An 11,735-nucleotide genomic window follows, 5' to 3' on the forward strand; every position below is an offset into this window, starting at 1 on the left:
TAAGTAAGAATATGTACATTCTATTCCTTGTATAGAATTATACAAGGAATAGCTATTCCTTGTAGGAATTAGCTATTAATAGCTAATAATTTTAGCTCAAATTGTCATAATTGTTCATATGGTAAAACTTGGCATTGTCATTTTTCAATTTTTATATTCTTGCATATTAAAAAAAAAAAAAAAACTAAGTAGGGACCCTGGGGTGGTTCAGTCGGTTGAGCGTCGGGCTTCAGCTCAGGTCATGATCCCATAGTTTGTGAGTTTGAGCCCCACATCAGGCTCTGTGCTGACAGCTCAGAGCCTGGAGCCTGCTTCAGATTCTGTGTCTCCCTCTCTCTTTGCCCCTAACCCACTCACATTCTGTCTCTGTCTCTCTTAAAAATAAATAAACACTAAAAATTTTTTAATAAAAAAAAACTAAACTAAATCCTGTAGAATGTTCATTATTTAATAGTTAAACTATTTTTTAATATACACCTATGACTAAAAGTTTTTATCAAGACACTTTAATAAGCAACTGATAGGCAAATGTGTCTTCCATATTTTTTTTTAATTTTACATACTTGGGAATGTAGAACTGAATTAAATAGTTTCTATTTTTCAAATTTAAATTCAGGACTTAACTTAATTCTCTAGATATTGGAGAGAAAACATAACATTTGGAAAAAGCAAATATCAGGAGCTGGATAAAAGGATTAAGAAAAATCAGGTTGCATATGCATTAGAAATATGTATTTTCTGAAATACATGATCTTAAGTTATGTTTAAGTCCTAAGTATTTTTATTTTGTGGAGACATAACTCTTTAGAAATAAAGTAAACGGGTTGTAGACAGTCCATTAGCCACCCAACTAAATGGCTTCACTTCATCATTGACAGGAAGTATTCTGTGGTTTTTATCCTACCAGTAGGCACGTACTTTACTAGTATTGCACCTTAAAAAAAATCTACTACAAATTAGCATGTGACAATTGCCTGTCATAATGCAATATTGATAGTTCCTATAATTTTTGTTAAAAATATTTTTAATAAAAATACTAAACATACTGTGGGGAATAAAAGAACCAAATGAATAGTAATCATCAGTAATATATATATATATATATATATATATATATATATGTTAACAAATATATATAAACAAATTAAATATTAGGACAACTACTAAATGCCAGGATATATAAATACAAGTTTATTTATTTATTATCTCTTTTTTTCTGTCTTTCACTCTCTCTCTCTCTCCATATATACATATACATATATAAAGAGATTGTATGAAATAGATAAGTTTTTTTAACCTATCTTTTGCATGTTTATTTAATCTGATTATGTTATCTCTATTCTTCATCTAGAATAGATTCATTGAAATTGAAAAAGATTTAATTCCTACTCCTGGTTAAACTGACCAACTTGCAGGAATACTGATAAAGAGCGTACAATAAATGTGTTACAAGAAATATGTTTCTGGTAAAGCTCTCAGAAACAGATAGTGCGTTAGATTTTGTATCACCTTATCTAAAACGGAATAGTAAGTAGGATTGGGCAGAAGACTAAGTAGAAATGTAAATATATTTAGTTTGAAGAGTCTGGGAGACACTTAACACAAAGCTCAACACAAAGATATTTATAATCAGTTTAATACTAGAATATGAAGTGGGAGTCAAGAGGAAAGGGCACTGGTAGTGCTGTGATACTAGTAAGAGCAAGCTAAAAAGAGTAATTAAAAGTTTAAGAGAAAGAGACTGCCTGGACTAGTCTTCCTAGCATCACAGCCAATACTGGGGTTTGGAAAGGCTGTGGATGTACACTGAGTGTACCTACACAGGGGTAAGCAGGATATGGATCAACTTGAAAACATCCCCAAGCCACACACAGATTCATCAGCAAAAGGTGGGAGACTCACTGTCACTAGGGGCTTAAGCACAACCTTGACCAAGCACTGGCTGAACATTGTGATATTCTGAGGTAGGGGAATCCCCTAAGACCTACAAATAAAACCACACGTATCCTTGCATCCTTAGGTCTGTGCAAATAACCAAGACTGAGCTCTCTCAGGAGTAATCACAGAGGGAAAATTCAGTCTATTCATAGGCAATAGAGGAGAGAGAGAGAGAAGTAATCTTTTGAACTGTGATAGCAGACTCCAAGTTATCACATATCCAATGGTAAAAGGCCAAAATCTAGCTGGTAAAGAGGCTTGTGAACAAGAATCTTTGATCAGTAAGTGGTTTAGCTGTTCCAGAGTTTAAATATAAAAACAAGAAACATCTGAGAAAGTGCATTGAAGGCTTTACATCGTGGGAGAAAAAAGTTTCAGAGAGTTACTTCAGCCAGGTCACTACACAAATAAGTGACCAGAAAGACAGCAACATTAACATAAAACCCTAAGGAGGAGAGAACCTAGGAAATTATTATCCAGAGTTGCTAAAAAAAAAAAAAAAATAGTTTTCAGGTAAAAATTGAGACGTCCAAAGAAAACAGAGAGTATGATCTACACAGGGGAAAAAAAAAAAAAAAACGAAGAAGAAGAAGAAGAAGAAGACAGCTGTACACTGGTTATGAAGGAGGCCAGATGTTAGACTTAGCAAACAAAAACTTCAAAGGCATAACAAAAGGAAAGTTGTCCTATGTTTATGATTTACGAGAATATTTTACATTGTTAAGATGTCAATAGTTCCCAAATTGGTCTTCAAATTCAATGCAATCACTGTCAAAATCACAAATGGCTTTTTTTTTTTTTATTTCCCACAGATATAGAGAAGTTGATCCTAAAACTCATGTATAAATACAATGGACCAGAATAGAAAAAAAAAAAAAAAAAAGAATCTTGAAAAAGAACAAAGTGGAGGACTCACACTTTCCAATTTCACAACTACGAAAAAGCTGTAGTAATCAAGTGAGTATGATGCTGGTATACAGACAGACATGTAGATCAATGGAATAGAATTGAGAGGCCAGCAATAAACTCTCGTATTTATGATGAATTGATTTTTGACAAAGATGCCACTAAAAGTCAATGAGAGAAAATTGAATTTTCAACAAATGGTGTTGGAACAATTGAATAATCAAAAGCTAAGGAATAAAGTTTGAATGCTATCTCACAACATTTATAAAAATTAATCCAAAATGGAGTATAAGCCTAAATGTAAGATCTGAAAAACTACAACTCTTAGAGACAAACACATGAGTAAATATTTGTGACATTGAGTCAATATTTTCTTAGATATAATATCAAAAGCACAAGTGACAAAATAAAAAAGTAAATAAAATGGACTTCTTAGAAATAGCATTTTTTAAATAATAACAATAATAAACTACTATCAAGAAAGTGAAGATACAACGCACAGAATAGGAAAAAATTATGAATCATATATCTCATAAGTGACTTGTATCCAGGATACAGAAAGTACTCCTACAACTCAATAAAGACAACCTAATTTTTAAAATGGTCAAAGGATTGAAATAAACATTTCTTCTGAGAATACACTTAAAAAGCCACTAAGTACATGAACAGATGCTCAAACCATTACATTAAGCACAGAGTTGCCACATGATTTATTAATTTCACTCATTTTTATATATACAGGCAGTGAAAATGTATGTCCATATAAAACCTTGTACGTGAATGCTCATAGTCACATATTCACAATAGCCAAAAGTAGAAACAGCCCAACTGTCTTTTAACTGATGAATGGAATTGCACCAGGGGTATATCTACACAATGGGATATTACTGAGCAGTAAAAAGAAATGAAGTGCTGATACGTATTGCACATAGAGGAAACTTGAACACATTATGCTAAGTGAAAGAAGCCTGTCTCAGGAGATCATGTGTTTTTCTAATTCTATTTCTCTGGAATCAAGGCAGTGATGGCTTCATAGAATGAGTTAAGTTATTCATATTCTCATTTTGTTCATGTATCATTTTCCTGTCTATGTTCATATCTTCCTGTAGCTGTTTGAGCATATTTAGAGTACTTTTTTTTTTTTTTAAACCTCATCTTCTAGTAAGTCTAAGGGTAGTTTCTGTTGATTTTTTTTTTTTTTTGTTCCCTTGAATGGGCCAAACTTTAATCTTTCATTATACATGACTTTGATTTTTGGTTGAAAATCAAACATGTACATATTGTACTGTGGTAGCTCCAGAAATCATATTTCCACCGTTACCCAGAGTTTGCTTTTTTGTGTTCTGTTTTTTTGATGAAAGGTGACTCTGTGCCTTGGATCATCTTAATGTGAAAGCTTAAAATTTGTCAAGTCTTCTCTGAGATTATGTTTTTGGGCTTATGCCATTGCTTTTTAAATTCCACCAAATTTGTGGTTGCTTCTAAACATAATAGTCTTTAAATATCTGGCTCCCAAAAGGAGAAAAGGAGAAAAAATAAAAGAAAAACAGATGGTGTTTCTTTATATTCTTTGGAAACTCTTTCAACTAGTAGAGTGCTGAAACAATGGTGCAGCCTCTGCAAGTACACTTAATAATCAAAAGCAACTATCGGCTACCAGAACACTTAACGTCAATATTTGGAGGATAAGGTCTTTAATGTTCAACCTATCTCTAGCAAGCACATTAGGAATATGGGCGTGGCTGCTGGCATGGCTGGAGGGCATGGGGTAGCTAACGGCTGCTATGTTAAAAGCTGAAATTGATAGAAACTAACCACAGTTTGCCAGCCGTATTTTCCCCTGGAAGCTGCCAGTGTTTAAGTAAACTCCACAGTTTCTTTCCTGTTTTTTTTTTTTTTTTTAATGTTTGTTTATTTATCACAGAGAGAGACAGAGCACAAGTGGGGAGGGACAGAGAAGGAGGGAGAAACAGAATTTGAAGCAAGCTCCAGGCTCTGAGCTGTCAGCACAGAGCCCCACACGAGGCTTGAACTCGTAAACTGCAAGATCATGACCTGAGCTGAAGGTGGAGACTGTACCCATTGAGCCACCCACAGGCCCCAAAACTCCACAGTTTCAAGTCAACTTCCTACAGCTTCTACCAGTATAATTGTTGTCTGGGTGGAAAGATAAATTCTTGGTGCTTCCTACTATGCCCTACATCTCTTCCCTTACCAACTTCTTGAGACATATGGAGCCATAGGACTCAGCAAAGCTGTGTCTGGATTCCTGATCCACAAAAATAGTGAAGTACTGGGGCGCCTGGGTGGCGCAGTCGGTTAAGCGTCCGACTTCAGCCAGGTCACGATCTCGCGGTCCGTGAGTTCGAGCCCCGCGTCTGGCTCTGGGCTGATGGCTCAGAGCCTGGAGCCTGTTTCGGATTCTGTGTCTCCCTCTCTCTCTGCCCCTCCCCCGTTCATGTTCTGTCTCTCTCTGTCCCAAAAATAAATAAACGTTGAAAAAAAAATTAAAAAAATAATAGTGAAGTACTAAGTAGGATAAATGTTTCTTTTTTCAAGAATCAAGATCTAGATTAATTTGCTACCCAGCAAATAAATTTTTAAAACACATGTTTCTGTTATATATAATAGCATATAATATACTTATTATAAATTGTTATCTTTATACTTAGTGTATAATATATGTACTTAGAATATAATATATAATTATAATGTATACTCAGTCATCCAAGCAGAGGTAATCCCTTTTCTGAATTGCAGATATCACATACACAAGCATATAGAGAACTTGTTGTAAAACTTTAGCCATAGATTGAAAGAAAACACAAAAACTCACCTGACCAAATTTCAGAGTTGTTTGCCTTTCCAGTGAGCATGAAAGTCTAAATTGGTTTTAATTCACAGGTAGACAAATGTACAAACAAATGAAAAGCCAAACGAGCTAGATTATCTTTTCTCTCATTCCTCAGACTTGATCTCCGCATCCAGTGAAAAGAATACTTACTCACCATAACCAAATTCCCAATCATCGCTGCTGCAAATAGAAAATAGCTTAGCATCAACTGTGAGTGAACCGGGAAAACACACACAAGCACACAATCAGTAACACACACACACACACACACACACCCATAAGCCCACAATGCAGAGAGTCAACAAAGTCATAGCCCTATTGCCACTTGGGATTTATTTGAAAAGCCAAGAAAAGACATGCTTTGATCTAAACAGCTGTGATCTTAGGCAGCAATGAAGATATATAATGAATGTATGTCAAATATTTAATCAACTCATAATGCAATGAGGAAACCAGTTAATGGTTAAAACCAGTACACGAGAGAATTTGACTTAGGGAGATTTATATTTTTCTACTGGGAAAAATTGATAACTATGAACGGAATTATTTACATTTTTGTGGGCAGGAATAATTTCCATTGTTTAAGTTTACTTTGACCCAACAAGGTGGTAAAATAGCCTGGGTACTAGAAAATCAAACTAGAATGTACACACCTGTGGAATCGTAATCACTGGAGGGTCTGCCAGAAAATGCCCAGTGTTCTGAAAAGATACCCAACTATGTCTTTTGCCTATAGTGAACAATTTAACTGGGTAAAGCTTTGATGAAATGAATTTGTATAGTATTAAGGAAGACCTAAGGTGGAGAAACAAAGCTACCAAAAGGAAATGGAACTTGCCAACCCGAAATCGGCTGCTTGCTAAATTAAGAATCTGTTTTATTTGTGAATATTAAGAATATTTCCTCTCACTTTCTCCCTATGAAGTTTTCCAAATACATGTGGTCATGTAGAGATGTGCACATGTTCTGGTAAGTTTGATAGCAAATAGGTATGCCCAGAGCTCACACTGTTGTGAATACTGAAAATGTTTATTTGCTCTGGGAAGCACACCCTATAGAAAGAACACAAAGGTAGTTAAATCTCTAGGGATCTTCCTCTCTGGTAGTTCTCTGCTATATGAAACTGGGCGTTACCAACCTTATATTAGAATCCCAAAGGCCAAAGCTAGACAAAATGACTTGAATTTGGTTCAAAGGAAAATAGACACAGATAGTGAAATCATCGTGTTTGGTTCAGGCCTTAATTTGTATATAAAGGATTTAATATGAAAAGGATAGCTGATACAAAGACAAATACTAATTAAATATCACTATAGCTGATAATTAGATATGACAAAAATCATAAAGGTGGAAAATGATGCCTGAAACTAGGAAAATATCCTGTTAGAGGAAATTGCTTATGAAAGGCAAAGTGATAGATCATTTGAGTAAGTACATACGTAGAGGGCAAAAAAAAGTTGATCATAAATTAACTTCAGGGGACAGGATGTCTGATAACTCTACTATTTTCTTTAATTGAGAATACTTGCAAAATAAAAATAAATTTCCATTCCCCTAGGATTTAGAAACTTTGGAAACAATTGTAAACCTACACCTAGAATTATTTCTCAATATTTTTAATGATAATTAGCTTATTTTTTTAAATTTTTTTTTAACGTTTATTTATTTTTGAGACAGAGAGAGACAGAGCATGAACAGGGGAGGGGCAGAGAGAGAGGGAGACACAGAATCTGAAACAGGCTCCAGGCTCTGAGCTGTCAGCACAGAGCCCGAGGCGGGGCTCGAACTCACAGACCGCGAGATCATGACCTGAGTCGAAGTCGGCCGCCTAACTGACCGAGCCACCCAGGCGCCCCATAATTAGCTTATTTAAAGTCAACGACTCATATTCCTGAAGAAATACATTGTTTAATATTTATATCAAATATTAAAAACGCTTAAATGATTTAACTATATATTATATATACATAATATTAAAAAAATTTAATGTGTATTCATTTTTGTTAGAGAGAGAGAGACAGAGAATGAGTGGGGGTGGGGGGGATCAGAGAGAAAGAGAGGGAGACACAGAATCCAAAGCAGTCTCCAGGCTCTGAGCTGTTAGCAGAGTCTAACGCCGGTGTGGAACTCACAAACCATGAGATCATGACCCGAGGCGAAATTGGACACTTAACTGACTGTGTCACCCAGGTGCCCCTATATATATATACATATATTTTTTTTTACATCAGAAGAATGAAATATTTTGCAACCAGATTGCATAATTTAATTCTAGTATTTTTTAATATGGTTGCCAATTTTGGCAAGTAAGAGTCTATTTTAAAGTGACCAAAAAAGTATTTTTTGAAATATAGTTTGAAAATTTCTAAAAACAACAAGAAAAATAATTTGTGCATTCCATAAACACAAGCTGCAAACTGGTGGCAAGTAGGCTGAATTCAATTCCTAAAAGAGGTTGGTTCATACAGATGAGAAATCTATTGATCTTTCATTTTGATGTACACAATCCCCAATATTGGAGTTTGAATCACTCCTTGTTTCCTGAATTGCAATAAACTTCACTAGTTTGCATTTTCTTCTTGGACCTTATATTCATTCACATTTGATACTTCCGGCTGAGCCCCTTCTTTTCTGGAAGTAAGTAATTATAAATAGATTTGCAGAATTGGAGTGTCACAGCCTCCCCGCCCCACTCCCTGCAGGTTACATAGATTTTTGAGTTAGGAAGACTAGTCCGTACTTTCTCTACCTTCCAGGTCGCAGAATAATAATAACAATAATAATATCTAGTACATCCATATTCACGCCCAATCCTCTGTGGTGGGCTTTATTAAGTAGTACCAATTTATAAAGGAAACTGAGACACCAATTACTTTTTCAAGTTGTTAAACGATGGATCCTCTCCAGGACTTCTCTGACCCCAGCAGATAAATCACCCAATGGTAAAAGTCAACCTTAGTAAAACTTGCACATATATGGCATTTATGACACACTGGTCACTTAAATAAGGACTCTGCAAATATTTCTTAACCATTATCCAAACTTGTGAAGCATGCCTTTTTATTATCATTGTCTCTATTTTACTGATGAGAAAACTAAGGCACAGAGAAGTTGTTAGCTAGTTCAAAGTCATATAGCAGGGAAGGGACATAGCCCAGATTTTAATGCTTCCAGTTAAACCCTAGAGCCTGTGTTCTAGGGTTATCTTTATACTTATTTTAAGTCATTGCAAATATTGTGAAGTAGGAATATGTCATAAGAGGAAGATGTCCTACAGAATATTTATTATTTTAATCTCTGAAGATACTCATGTGCAAAAGTAGCAGATTTTCTTAGCTGAACAGTGTTCTATTTGTTGCTGGGAGGCGTAGCCTCTATTTAAATTCTCTGTACTTCCCTACATTCCCACTGTAAATTCATTTCTTTTTATTCAAGGAAAAACTCACTTAAAAACCCAAAGCTTTACTGCTTCAGATTCTGTGTCTCCCTCTCTCTCTGCCCCTCCCAGCTCTCACTCAGTCTTTTTCTCTGTCTCTCAAAAATAAATAAACATTAAAAAAATATGTAAAAAAAAAAACACACAAAGATTTATCTTAGAGGCATTAATGAATGTACCACCCGAGTGGAAAGTAGGTATCTGATAGAGTAGGGCTGTTTTGATATGCAGAACAGTAAATACTCAACTACTGAATTTCTGGGCCCTGGAGAAATAGATAATATCATTGACAACTATCAAATTTACTATTTGTAAATAGAACAAAAAGGTGAACTCCCTCATGTTTATATAATCTATCTGGTCCAAGTGAATGTAAGTAAGCAAGATCAGCTAAATTGGGTTAACTAACACATCCCAGTTTGTTTGAGACTCTGTTTTAGTACTGAAAATCCCCTGACCCAGGAACTCCCCCGTATTGGGCAAAACCAGGATGGTTTTTTACTAATCAATTGGGCTGTTCTAAGGAAGGTAAGAATAGTAGTGGAGTTTACAGCTTTCCTTCCCAGTCTCATATTTCCTGGAAACAGACTTTGTAACTATGAGCAAACACCTGTCAAGACTCATGTAAACATGCAGTCATGTGATTAGATGCCCTGGAAATTGAAACAGAAATGTTTCCCTTCAAAGCAAAAATCAACTTGCTTTATTATCGAGTAGTCTTCCTATGGGCCATTAAATGTTTTAACATTTCATTGGGCATCCATGGCCAAGATAATTTGCTCACTAAGATGTTGAAATAAGTAAAAGCCAAATCCATTTTTGAATTGTTACTACCTTTATTTTGTGTAATGTCTTATCCTAAAGTATTAGAGGAAAATTAAAACCATTGCAAGTCTCACAAAGACCTTCAAGAAAAGTGTAGATCATGCTTCCTACCATTGGAAATGCAAAATTAACTGTTCTTAACATACCATAACATTATCATAGCATTAACATTCTAGCCCATCATAAAGTATTTTGCTCATTTGATGTCTTAAATTCACTGTGAGATTTCTTTAATGACTTTAGTTATGTGCCTAGTAAATAAGTATTTCTTTATGGGAGTATTTCATTGATGTCTACTTAACATACAGCTAACTTGAAAGGGCAATTGTTCAATGATTCATATCTGGGAGATTATTTTGCAGCTAATAACCTGCTTCTCTAAGGAATAAACCTGTACTTTGAACCATGATGATTCTTAAATCAAAAGTAGCAAAACCTGTGGGGAAAATGACATTTATAGTTGAAAATATTGATTTATGTATGCCAGAACCTGTTTTCAGGTGTTACAACATTTCACATGTATGAAATAAGAAAATGAGTTTCCAACAGTAGAACCTGTTATTTGGAAAGAATTGGACTTGGGGAATTAAAAGAAGATAGTCAATATACCTTATACCTCTACCATGGCTGCCAATCTCAGGTTACATTTTTAAACAGAAACAATAAGAGGTAATTTTCTTCAAATAATGATACAGGTTCTATAAATAATGTCTTCAAATGTAACATAAAAAGTATGCAGTATTAATGATTATTCCATGTCATATTTTATTAAATTCATTTCAGCTATTCCATTTAAGTATTGCTATCATTCAGCAAACCTAGTTATTAGGTTTTGTTTTTGTTTTTATTTTTTGGCCCAGGCACAAACTAAACATCTAGCTGGTAGGGGCCAAAACCTCTGCCTGAGAAATCACAGATTCTGTGCTGGCCACTAAGGTGAGTACATTTGAACTTGAACGTCATTTATTTTCATACCTTGAATTGTCATTTACAGTTGATCATAATAGATATTTGGATTATACTTTCTTCCCTTCTCCCTCTTTCATCTATTCCTATCAAATAACTTAGTGATCAAATAACACTCCTATAAAACAACTCCATGGAGAAAAATTGATGTATGTATACACCACACACATTTTTAAATATCTTACAAATGCATGATGGCTTCAGAAGTTCTATTGGTATTTGCTTCGTTATCTATTTGAAGTTCTGTTACTAGATACTTACACAAATTAGTTCATTAGGTATTCTGGATGGATTGAATATTTTATGAAGCGTCCCACTTTATCCCTAGTAATATGTCTTGTCCTGAAGTCTAGTTTACCCGTTACTAACATTCTCGGTTTGTATTTGCCTGGTATATTTCCCATCTTTGCTTTATGTGTACCTGTTTATATTTAAATCACTTTCTTGGAACAGCATGTAGTATGGTGTTTAGTTGTTTTATTTTTAATTTTATTTCATCTGACAATGCTGTTCATATTCATGATGCCATTTTTTTTTGTTGTTATTTGGTCTTTTCTTTTATCACTGCTGTAACATATCTGTATTTGAATTAATGTGTTTGGATTTGCACTCTTTGGTGTAGTAGTCCCTAGCTATGTGTGGCTGTTGAGCTTTGAGATATTGCTGAATTAATTTCTGAGATACATGTCATACGTGTAAAATGCACTCCATTCTTCAGTGACTTAGAACAAAATGCAAAATATGTCATTCCTGATTGTTTATTGATTACATGTTGAAATGTTAAACAAAATTTTAGAATTAATTTAAAAA

This window comes from Lynx canadensis, chromosome B1, assembly GCF_007474595.2.
Source record: "Lynx canadensis isolate LIC74 chromosome B1, mLynCan4.pri.v2, whole genome shotgun sequence".
Classification (NCBI taxonomy): Eukaryota; Metazoa; Chordata; class Mammalia; order Carnivora; family Felidae; genus Lynx; species Lynx canadensis.